Genomic DNA, 12,366 nt, shown 5'->3' on the forward strand with positions numbered 1-12,366 from the left:
GAGCTGGAGAGGGCAGGTCAAGAAGGTGATGGGGACTGCACAAATTCAATCAGAAGGATGAAAAGGTGATTCGGAGTCACGTTATAAAGAGAGTTAGATAGGTTCTATGGTCACCTCCAGCTCTAATAATTTATGAATGAATGAACAAGGGAGTAAAAAACACTTATCAAATGCTGGTTATATGCAAAGCACCATGCTGTCTGTTGGGGATACATATAGAAATGTAAGACAGTCCCCTCCCTCAAGGACCTGTCATTCCAATGGGCAACACAACACAAGTGTCCATGAATCCATGAATCTGCATATCCAAGAAAGCAGCTCTGGCTTTTTTTTGGACATGGTTCCTGAGACAAAACCTACCTCTTCTTGTCAATGTCCATCCAACCAATGCATTTTTTTCCTCTTTCTTAAAAAGTTTTCCATCAGGATTCCCACCCACAACACATGTACAACCTATGTCATGTTGGGCAAGTCACTTAACATCTCTGGCCTCATCTGCAAAATGAAGGGGTTGGATTGGCTTACCCCTCGGGTTCCTTACAGCTCTAAATCTATAATCCTATGATTTACAATGTGATCCAATTTGAGAAACCATGATAGCTCGACATCCTCTTAAAGTGAGGCAAACCTTTACTAACTCATTTTCTCAAACACTAATAAGGAACCACTACTTCACACTGCTACAATATGCAGGATACTCGTTATGGCCTCCCAAAATTCTCCCCCAATTCATTTTTTTAATTGGACAAAATGTAACATTTGTTCAGTCCTCAGTTTACCAATGAGGCATATGAGTCTATTTCTCAATGAGCCTACTGCTCAGTGCAAGATTTATTATTTATACCATTCTCAAAGAGACAAGCACACAAATGGTTGTAACTGATTTGGAGGCCGTGTGGCACAGTGAAAAGAAGACTCATTCTGGGAGTCAGAGGACCTGGGTTCAAATCTTGCCTCTGATGTTTGCTGTCTATAAGTCACTTAGAAAGTCATTTAACTCCTTTGGGGCATCATTTTCCTCTTCTGTAATATTAGGAAGTTGGACTAGTTGACCCCGAATTTCCTTCCCCACTTGAATATAAAAGGGCTGCTGAACACTGGGAACTGGTTTACTAATTATCATACTAAGGATTCTAATAGGTCTGTTGGGACTCCCTAGTTTCCATGAAGAGTTATAGGGAATAGACCACTGAAGGTAGAAGCATCAAAAATTCTTGTGAGTCAGTCAGTTTCTATGAGGTCACTTATGGCAACTGCTATGCCAGTTATGGTGCATAGGACCAAATGGATCCTTAGAGTTGCTTGAGACATCTCATGTAAGGACACCAGTAGCCTGTCTTCTGCTAAATGAAGAAGTGTGGTGGTTGAGGAAACAACGGTTTGATCTTTCCAGTATTTTGATTTATTAAGCAATGCATGCCAGTTGTCTAACAAAGTTCCTCAGCTTAGGCCTGGACCCTGAATATAGGGGAAGACAGATTTTTATACATTAAAAACAATCAAATAAGATCAATTAATTAAAAAGAAACACTATAGCATGATGTAATCTGATTTCTACTTGGATGAAAGATTTTTTTTTTAAAGCAATTGGGGTTAAGTAACTTGCTCAAGGTTACACGGCCAGTTATTATTTCTGGGTGTGGTGCTTGGTATCTGAGCCCGGATTTGATCCAGGTCATCCCGACACTGGAGCCGGTGCTCTTACTCGCTGAGCCACCTGGCCACCCCTGGATGAAAGATTAATGACTTTCCAAGATGGGGGGCAGAGGTGGGGGGGGGGTAGAGTGAACAGGTGCAATTCCCTTAAATCAGAAAAGGAGGTATCCCATTCACTATAGTGTCTGGAAGCAATCAAAGGAACATGGAAACAAGTGATTGCTCAGAGTGGTGCCAGTTTTCAGATAAAATATATGGTTTGCTTAAGATGTACTATTATGAGAAAGCTTGCATCAATCTTTGGATCTGACTGAATTTCTGGTCAGCATTACCTACGTCCTTGGTTAAGGGTCTCTGAACAGTAGGGAGAAGTGGTCCAGCTTCTCAGTGGCACAGGGCTAGGTTCAAACAATGCAACAAAGTTTTCTTTCAATTCTCACAATTCTCACAATTTCTCACAGGACAGAAATTGGGTTAGACCCATAATTGAAGAGAAAGGGACCTGAGCTAGCTCCAGAATTGAGTCACAAGATGGAGTAAGTGTGGTTTATTCAATTCCCACAATTAACTACTTATATCTCCTAATCCCTTCAATTCCCTCAGAAGTCAAGAAAGCCCAGATCCCCTAAGTAAAACCCAGCCAAAGTAAGGTTCAAAAATTCCTTTTACTAAGACTCTGCCATGTATGCTGAGTTAGATTCCCCTTAAATGGCAGTGAAGTAGTCCCTGAGACTTGACTGATCCAATGGAAGAGGGATCCAGCCATCAGATGTGATGAATGTCCCACTACTCTGCAATTCAATGAACCCTCCTGCCCAAATACTGAGTCACAGAATCAGTGCTCTCTCCTTGCTGAGTATACTTTCCATGCTATTGGTAAGTAAACTACATTACATTAAGTGTTATATAGTGTAGGAATGCCTCATTTTGTTCCAGGACCTTAACCACCAGTCCAGCCTGAGTCAATCTGGGTCCACAACACACAGGATCTTAATAGGCATTAGAACTGAAAGGGACCTTGGAAATCACCTAGTTCAATTCATTAACTTAAAAAAAAAAAAAGGTTTTTTCAATTAACAGACATTTACTTTCTCTCCTTTCCACTTCCCCTACAAAGAAAATGAAAGAAGAAAAGAAAAACAAAACCCTTACAACAAATATGCATAGTCAAGCAAAACAAATTCCCACATTGGCCACATTCAAAGAACTATATGTCTTATCCTACATATTGAATCCATCACCTTTCTGTCAAAAGGCTAATCTATCAATTGTTACAGGTGAAGAAACTAAGGCCCAAAGAGAAGTGGCTGGCCTGTCATGCAGGTAGTATAAAGAGGAAAGTAAATTCTAGGACCCAGGTCTTCCAACTCCAAATCCATTGCATTTGGCATTATACTGCACTGTTCCTTGTATGTATTTGCTTTAAGAAAATAATAATTCCTTTGAGGATCAACAGGTCAGGAGTTAATATGTCACCCATTGCAATAAAATGCTGTTTTTCCTCTAAAAATTAATGCAGTATAAGAGCAAAGTATGTCAAGTCCAAAACCATGTGGATTTTGAATTAGATCTTTAAGGTTCTAAAACCTCATGGGCCTGGAATGGCCCCTGGCCGTAGCTGTTACTCTATCCATGGCATAGAGGAAAGGCCTGGAGTTATGTAGCTTGGGTGGGAATCTTGGCTCTGCTGCTTATAAGCTGAGTAATCCTGCCCTCTTCAGGCCTCCCTCATCTGTAGGACAAAGGAGCAGGTCTACATGGATCTCCAAGGTCCCTTTCAGCTCTCTGATTCAGTCCTGAATCAGAGGGGACTGAAAGGGTAGACAAGGCTACTGGCAACTGCCCTGCTTTTTCATAAAGGATAGATTGCCCAGGGCCTAACATTTAGCTTCCTGATTGGTGTGAGATGATGTCTGGTCTCCAAGCAATAAGCAGGCTCCCATTGGCAGCCAAGCAAAGCTGTTTGAAAATGTGCTTTATGAATTATTCAAGTTAGGTCTCAGACAAAGGATTGCAGCCAGGCAGGAGCAGACTTAACAAATGCATACACACACAAATATACACCCACACTCACATGCATGCATGCATGCACACATACTTTGGATATGAGGAGAGATGCCCAGAGCACTGATTAAATATTCACTTAGTCTAGGCACAAACATTTATTGAGCACCTACTCTGTGCAGAACCCAGTGCTTGTTACTGTAGGGCAAACAAAGAACAATCTTACCATGTGCTGCTAAAGAAATCATTTCCCCCTCTCTAGGCTTCAATTTATTCCTCTGTAAAATAAGAAATTCAGATTAGATGACTTTTAAGCTCCCTCCCATCTCTGATAGTTTGTGTTATATGTTCTAAGGTCCCTTGCAGATTTAATATTCTATGTTCTGTCTGAAAGTCTCTCTCAATAACTCTGACCTAAAGTTCATTTCAGGTCTAACATTCAGTCTTCTAGTCCCTTCAGTGGGGCAGATAGATTGTGTAGTGGACATAGCACAAGCCCTGGGGTCAGGAGGACCTGAGTTCAAATTCAACCTCAGACACTTACTAGCTGTGTGATCCTGGATGAGTCACTTCACTCCAATTGCCTAAAAAAAAAACATAAATATATCCCCCCCCCCAAAAAAAATAAAGTCCCTTCAAGCTCTGAAATACTGGTTAACATTCAAAGTTCCCTTCTAGTTCTGAGATTCTATTTTTTCTGGGGCCTTTTCCAATTCTGACATTATATACTTTAAGGTCCCTTGGAATTCTGACAATCTATATTCTATTATTCTGATATTCTAAGGCCCCTTGTCTCAAGGAGTTTCAAACTAGTAGGGAAGATTAAATAATAAGTCTAAGACAAAATAATGTGAACACACTAAAAGTTCACAAGAAGAAGAGACCCTCAAGATGGAGGTGATAAGATATAGGCTCGAGGTTACCCATAAAAAGGGTTAGGGTTACTCTGGAGACCCCAAAATACCAACACGCTGGGTCCTGCCGAATGAATTCGACTCAAGTCTTCTCTCAGCCAAAGAAAAGTAAAGTTTATTAAAAGCTCGCTTGTAATGGACACAGAGTTGAATCTGTGTTAGGTCATTCTATGGTGCTCTCACAGACATGGAGACAAGATGGGGTCTTATATACAGAAGGTTGTGGGAGGAATTGGGGGCACCTTTCTCCAGTGAGAATGAAGTAACTCCTCATAGCTAAGGACTCCAGCTGGAGCCACAAGTTGGAAGTATGGAGGAGTTCCAAATCATATGCCCAGTGGAAGAATGCCTAGTAGCAAATAGAGGAATGATATTGAGCAATTGGCCATGAGACCCAAAGGGAATAATAGCTAAAAGAAACTATGCATCAGTAAAGGCCTGTAGTTCCCACAAGACCACCAAGGAGAATGAACGGGAGCTACAACCCCACAATGACATCACCAGAACACACGGACATGCCTGCGGTATCCAAGCTGTAAGGTGCCCATCCCCATGTGTTCTTAGCTACTAGCAATCCCTATAAGTGGTCCCTTCGACCTGTGGACCTGGTTACACTTATTGCCAAATGAGCCCATGCTTTCCACTAATGGTGTGTTAATCGGTGGGAGGGCATGACCCAGGGTTAACCATTTTATTGTTGCTTTTTTTTTTTTTTTTTGCTATGCTATTTAATTCAATGTTTTTACTTTTAACTAATGGTGTCCTCTCACTGACTGGCCCAAGTTTAAATGGAGCTTAGGCTGACTCAGCAACTTATCATCCTTCACCCTGCCCCTTGGTTCAGTTCCACTTGGTGCTTTGCAAACTTGGTGATTTGAATTATAAAAAGATTGGTCCGAGGGCACAGCAGGTTGGCTGAAATATTTTCCAGCTCCCATGGCCTGCAGGGTGCTTACTTCAGATTCTGACTACTGAAGGGAAAATGGGTTTTATAGCCTTTTAATTCCTGTATGATATGTTTTTAAACTTTAATTATTAAAGTAGTATTCATTGAATTTTTATAGTGCCTGTTGCATTTTAAACAAAAAAATTTAATCCTGCTATCCTAAGTCATATTTAGCCTTAACTACCCATAAAAGAAAAAACACATTGGTGGGAGCTGTTGAGCTATGGCGTCGAATTAATGCAGATTTGAAAGGGGTAGTCTTGTTGAAAAAATTTACCTTGCAAATTGGCTGTGCTCAATTACTAAAATGATACTAATTCTCTTCACTTCTGGGTGAAATTGTTATTGTTCTAGAGAATGAGGCTTGTGCTGAGGAAGGAACTTCAGAGGGTAGAGGTTGGGGCCAGCCATGTATAAAATATGCCCACAGAGGGATCCATTGGCACAGCAAAGTGAGAGCACTCTAAGGCCAGTTCAATGCCTTGTTTCTTCTCTTGATATGGAATTATTGCAGCCACACCTCATCTCTCATTCATTCCCTCAGATTTTGTTTTGATCCCTTTTATGACCTGGCTTATGTCATAGACCCTGTTTACTGGCCCTGGCCCTATAATCCTACTTCCTACCCGTTTTCCCAGTTACTAGTCTTGGCAAGTTTGTCTGATGCTTCTGGACTTTCTGGCTTCAACTCTCTATACCTGGAAGGCATTGACCAAGGACCATAGAACCCATTCATTTAGCTACCATCTGTGATGGGTCTCAGCTCTGACCCCCACCTAGAATCAGGGACTAGATAAACAGAACATTTATCAAGCACTTACCACATACCAAGTACTGTGCTAAATGCAAGGGATGCAAATCCAAGTAAGCAAAACAGTACCTGCCCTCAAGGGGCTTATACTCTAAAGGGGGAAGACAATATATTGAAGGAAACTGGAAAGGGAGGAAGAAGGGATGTTATGCAAGCTGGCATTGTGGTGTGGAAATGGTCAAGAGCTGTGAAGGCAAAAGAAGTCCAAAGCTGCCGTACCAGAGTCCAGGAAGTACTATAAACAATAGTCATCTCCAGGGACTTTACTTGCCCCACTTGGATATCTTTCATAATAAAGGTAAAATGATTTGAATGTCTTACGTGTTTTATATCCTTCACTGGAGCACTCCTCCAATGGCTAATGGAGACAGCTCTAAATTCTTAAAAGTTATACCAGCAGAGTCAGGTCTCTGACTGTAATGTAACATAATAGCTTCAATGTGAGCCCCACAAAATGGGATTGCAATCTGAATTGCAGAGAGGTTCTTTACCAGGCTGGCTACAGATGATGAATTTTTTGACCATAGCTACTCTGGAAGTCTCTCTATCAAGTTATAGAGAGATTTTAATCTGCGTCATTTAAGGGAGAACCTGCATGGATGAAATCACAGGTCTCTGATGTGATAATATAGGAGAACCATATACATAACCATCTGCCCACCATACTGGTGTTACAGTACTGCAGATTTACTAGGAATCTTGCCCACCATACTGGTATTATAATAAAACTCAATACTGGGGTGGCCAGATGATGCAGTGAGTAAGAGTGCTGGCCCTGGAGTTGGGAGACCCAGGATCGGTTCTGGCCTCAGATACTTAACTCCCACACAAAATAACTGGGCATGTAACCTTGAGTAAGTTATTTAACCCCAATTACTTTAAAAATAATAACAATAAATAAATAAAACTCAATACTTTAACTAGAAGGCTCAAGTGGTCCAATTCTTTCAAGGCAGACCGCCCTGCCCCATACCCTTACATTTCAGGGTTCCCAGCATTCCAAACTGCAGTACATAGATGAAAGGCAGACCTAGAAACTGCCTCCTAGATTAAGGGGTTGTCTATATCTAATAACACAACTATTGTTACAATATCCCACCACTTTTATCCCACCCAAATATTTACCTGTAAGGCCAATAAAAGGAGAAATAATTTTGCTAGTGAACTTGTAAGCATTTGGTGACCACCTTCCCCCATTCTCTCCATCCTGTTGTGAGATGTAAAGTACTTGTATCATAATTAGTGTTTATTGTGTGTGAGAGTAACCTAAGTTATAACCCTTTAGGAACAGTATTATCCCAAGATTTAGAGACCCCTTTACCCAACAATCCTATGTGAATTTGCTATGTCTTCCATCTTTCCTTCCTTCCTTCTTTTCTTCTTTCCCTCTTTCCCTCCTTCCCTTTTCTGTCCTTACTTCTCCTTCCTTCCTTTCTTTCCTTCTTTCCCTCTCTTCTTCTATTCCATCCTCTCTTTTCTCCCTTTTACTTATTCTCTTCTTTCCTTTCTTCAGAAGCAGCTAGGTGGCACAGGGGATAGATTTCTAGGTCTGGAGTCAGGAAGACCTGAATTCAAATCCTACTTCAGACACTAACTATATGACCCTGAATATGTCACTTAACCTCTGTATACCTCAGTTTCTTCAACTGCAAAATATTGATAATAATAGCACCTACCTCACAGGGAGGATCAAATGATATAATATTTGTAAAGCACTTAGCACAATGCCCAGCACATAATAGATGCTTAATAAATGCTTACGTTCACCTTCTTTCCCTCACTTCCCTGACCCTTTTCCTCCCTTCCCTCTCTCCTCTCCCTCTTTCCCTATCCTCCTTCCCTGCCCTCTTTCCCCTACCTGCCCACAGAGGGAGCTGAATATTAGTTGCTCACCAGTCAGTGGATGGGCCAGAAACCACAGAGCAGAAAGTGCCAATGGCATTGACTTTAAATCCCTAAGGCTTTGAAAAAGATTTGGATTTTTAAAGAACAGGCCCTCATCCTCTGAATGCAAGTGCTTAAGCCAGATCTAGAAGAAATAGTTCTCCAAGTCCCTCGGTTTCTATGTCCTCCTTGTCACTTTTAATCCACATTATTTTCTCTGTTTTGACCTAGAAGTTTTATACCAAGATCCTGACCCATCTCAAAGCTTTCTTTGGTTAGGTTTTTTGCATAGTTCGTTGGGTGACTTCCTGCAGGAGCTTTTCTGAGTTTTACTCACAGAAATGTTATTATAGCCCTACAGTGACCCATGGGTCTGAGCTGGAGGTCAAGGTCTGCAACACACTGGTTGTGGGAAATTGAGCAAATCATTCATCTTTTCTGAGTCTCAGTTCCCTGGACTATAAAATGGAGAAAAAGATCCTAGAATTATCCACGTCATCATGTTGTTAGGTGACTACAAGCAAGTCATTTTTTTTCCTCAACCTCTATGTACTCAACTGAAAAAAAGAATGACAAATGATCTTCGTCCTACCTCATTATCTTGGACAGTGATGGGAGAAAGGGAACAGGGAGAGAGAGGACGTTTTAAAATGCCACTGATTTTAAATTTGGCATTTAAAATGCCAAAATTCCTCATTCCAGAGAAGATTCCAGAAGCCACAGGGTCTCTAAAGACATTTCCCCAGAAATCCTTGGGGTTGTTCATTCTTAGATTGCCCGGGTTAGGTGATGTTTACTGTGGTACCTCCCTGGCATAAAGGAGAGAAGAGGTCTCCAGGTGGCAGACTCTCTCCTCACTTCCTCTCAATTCAGAGAGGGTTAAATGTAACTCCTTTCAGAGAGTTCCCAGCATCCTCCCAGCAAGTAGCTGAGTCACCATGGCAGCCCAACCGCCAGTGGCCTGATGATGACAGGATGGGCAGAGGAGATAAGAGCCCCCTCCCCCCATCACCCTCAAAAGAGATCTGTCATGGGTGGGGTCATATCTACAGGGGGAGGCACAATATGCTATAGGTGAAAGGCCATTGGACATAACTCTCAGGAGACCTGGCTTTGAAGGGGAGGGGGAAAAGGAAGGAAACCCAGACTAAAGTCAACAAATGCTTGTGCTGTAAAGCACACTATACTAAGTGACAGTGGTATGGCAAAAACAGTACCTACCCTCAAGGAATATATCCTCCAAGGAGGCAACTTATAAATAACCAGGAATAATAATTTGCAAAGCACTTTACTTATATTTGATCTTGTAAGGGTGGGATTGCATTAAATTAAAAATTCTCCAAATACTTCTATAAGGTAGATAGTGTTATCCCTATTTCACAGATGTGGAAATTGAGACTGAGATAAACTAAATGACTTGCCCTGGGTCACACAGCTAGTAAGTGTCTAAGTCAGGATTTGAACCCAGGTTTTTGTGACTCCGAATTTAGTGCTCTCCAGGGGTGTGATGATAAAGGTTTAACAACCAGTTCTCTGATGGAGGGGATGGATGTACACATGACACACGAATTTAATTTTCATTATTAATATTTTCTCCATCAGTTTCTTAAGTCTAGACAATTAATAAAACAATAGCTCAAATCTTAGTTTGTATCATTTGCCTATTTCTAAGGTATAAATGCCTACACTGAAAATTTAACAACCAGCTTTCCTGAGCACATATAAGCTAGCCACAGCACATCCATAGCTTTATTCAAGGAAGAGGAAAAGACATGGGAGCTCTCCCCCAGCATAAGAAGGTTTTCCCCTAAGTTTCAATTCTCATCTAGAAAAGCAGTACTTAACAAGCTTTTGCCATTTGCAGTTCTGATACAGATGCTCAGTATTGGCCAAGAGCTTCAGAAAGATTTTCTACCACTTCCTATGAACGACTAAATTAAATCACCTACATTTGTCCTGCCCTCTCACTTAACAGAGCAGGAAAGGGAGGCCTTGGGTAGGGGAAGTGACTTACCCAGGGTCATACATGCAGCTAGGTGATATTAGAGATCCAGGCCTCAACCCTAAATTTCAGGGTTATTGTTGCAATTGTTTTTAGCTCAATATAAATCAATAGTGTGAGACAGCAGCCCCAAAAGCTAAGCAATCTTAGTTTCCATGAATAGAGGCATAATATCCAGGACAGTTCAAATCTATCCTCAGACACTAGCTGTGTGACGTTGGGTAAGTCACTTAACCCTGTTTACCTCAGTTTCCTCATCTGTAAAATGAGCTGGAGAAGGAAATAGCAAACCATTCCAGTATCTTAGCAAAGAAAACTCCAAATGGGGTCCCCAAGAGTCAGACAGGACTGAAAATGACTGAACAACAACAAATCTGGGAGAGAGGTGATGGTGCTAGTGTTTGCAGCCTTGAAGTCCACTTCTTGAGTTCTTTGCCCTTTTCTGGGTACCACATTCTAGGAAAAACAATGATGATGTCAATGAATGAATGAATGAATGAAATTTTTAGCACAGGGCATACAAATAATCATGAAGATGATGAAGGTGGTGAGGCTTTTGGGGAGGATCATATAAGAATCAGATGTAGAAAATGGAAACATTTAGCCTGAGACTTAAAGGAAACATGGAGGGACTTCAGAAAGGAAATTCAAGTATGGGAAGCTCTTTCACATCTAAGAGGGAATCGACGTTCTCTTTTCTCAGGGCAGAATGACAAGCAATAATGATAAGTGACATCTAGACAGATCTATGCTCAATATAAGGAAAAACTTCCTAACACCTAGAGTTATCCAAAGGTGGAATGGGGGGCCTCAGGAAGCAGTGGCTTTCCTGTCCCTGAAGGTCTCCAAGTAAGGGCAAGACGATCACTTAACAGGTTTGGGGATGGATGATCTCTGACATTTATTCCAATGCTGAAGAATCTGTGAATCTGTGATGATGAATCTGAAGGAGCCATTTATCTTAATGTTCTTTATCTGAAGGTAGGAGCTGATCTTGTTCCTGGTTCCAGTCCCTAGGTCAGGGACAGTGGCGGACTTACTGTCTCCCTCATAAATTCCTGTGACGTCAGATTGCTCCTGGAGACACAAGAGCCATCTGGCACACAGGGTTTGGGCCTCATGCCACGTAATATTCTCTGTGGTTATTTCACTGACCCATGGGTGGGAGAGAGGGGAGGAAGAGGAGGAAGAGGGAAAAATTAATGAAGTAATTGAAGAAGTGTTACCCCATCCCCACTCTGACCAGGAGCCTCAGGTGCAGTGTGGGTTTCAGTCTATACTGGGCACAGTCTTTCTGCCATCTAGTGGGCTTTGAAGAATCTATTCAGAGCCTTCCTTTCAGCATGCATTAGCTCTCTGCTATCTATTCATCTGGGCCCATAAGCTCAGTTTTCAGATCACACTGTTAGTGAGACCACGGTTAGAAAGCTGATCCCAATACATGGAGAAAAATAATACATCTCTTACAATCTTATAGAACTTTCAGCTTCCAAACCTCTTTTCTTCTAACAACCCTGTGAGGTAGGCAGTATAGGCATCCCCATGCCCATTTTACAGATGAGGAAGTTCTAGAAAGGAAAGTGATTTTCCCAGTCATACAAGTTGTTAGTGGTGGAAGCAGCCCTTGAATCCCAATTTTCTGATTCCAAGTACCATCTTTTCCCACTGTGACCATGTTGATATTTCTATATCTTTACCTATATTTCTATGTATTTACATAATGCTTTAAATTCTGCAAAGGCTCTTTTTCCCAACAACCTTGTGACAGCAGAGAGTGAGATCCTTCTTATCCCCATTTTTAAAATGAGAAAACCAAGACTTAGAAGAAATGATTTGCCAAAAGTCACATGGCTATTCAGGGAGCAGAGGCAGTGAAGAGGTTACCCACTAAAGAGGGTTAGGGTTGCTCCGGAGACCCCAAAATACCAACACACTGGGTCCTGCCGAACGAATTTCACTAGAGTCTTTTCAGCCAAAGAAAAGTAAAATTTTTTAAAAGTTCACTTGCATTAGGCACAGAGTAAGTCTGTGCTAGAAAATTCTATGGTGCTCTCACTATTCTATGCATTTTATGGCCCTCTCACCCACATGGCATTTTATGGAGCTCTCCCTATTCTATGGCACTCTCACCCACATGATGTGAGATGGG

The sequence above is a fragment of the Petaurus breviceps genome, unplaced genomic scaffold, assembly GCF_028583685.1.
Source record: "Petaurus breviceps papuanus isolate PSGF00001 unplaced genomic scaffold, PetGlider_PUasm1.0 176, whole genome shotgun sequence".
NCBI lineage: Eukaryota > Metazoa > Chordata > Mammalia > Diprotodontia > Petauridae > Petaurus > Petaurus breviceps.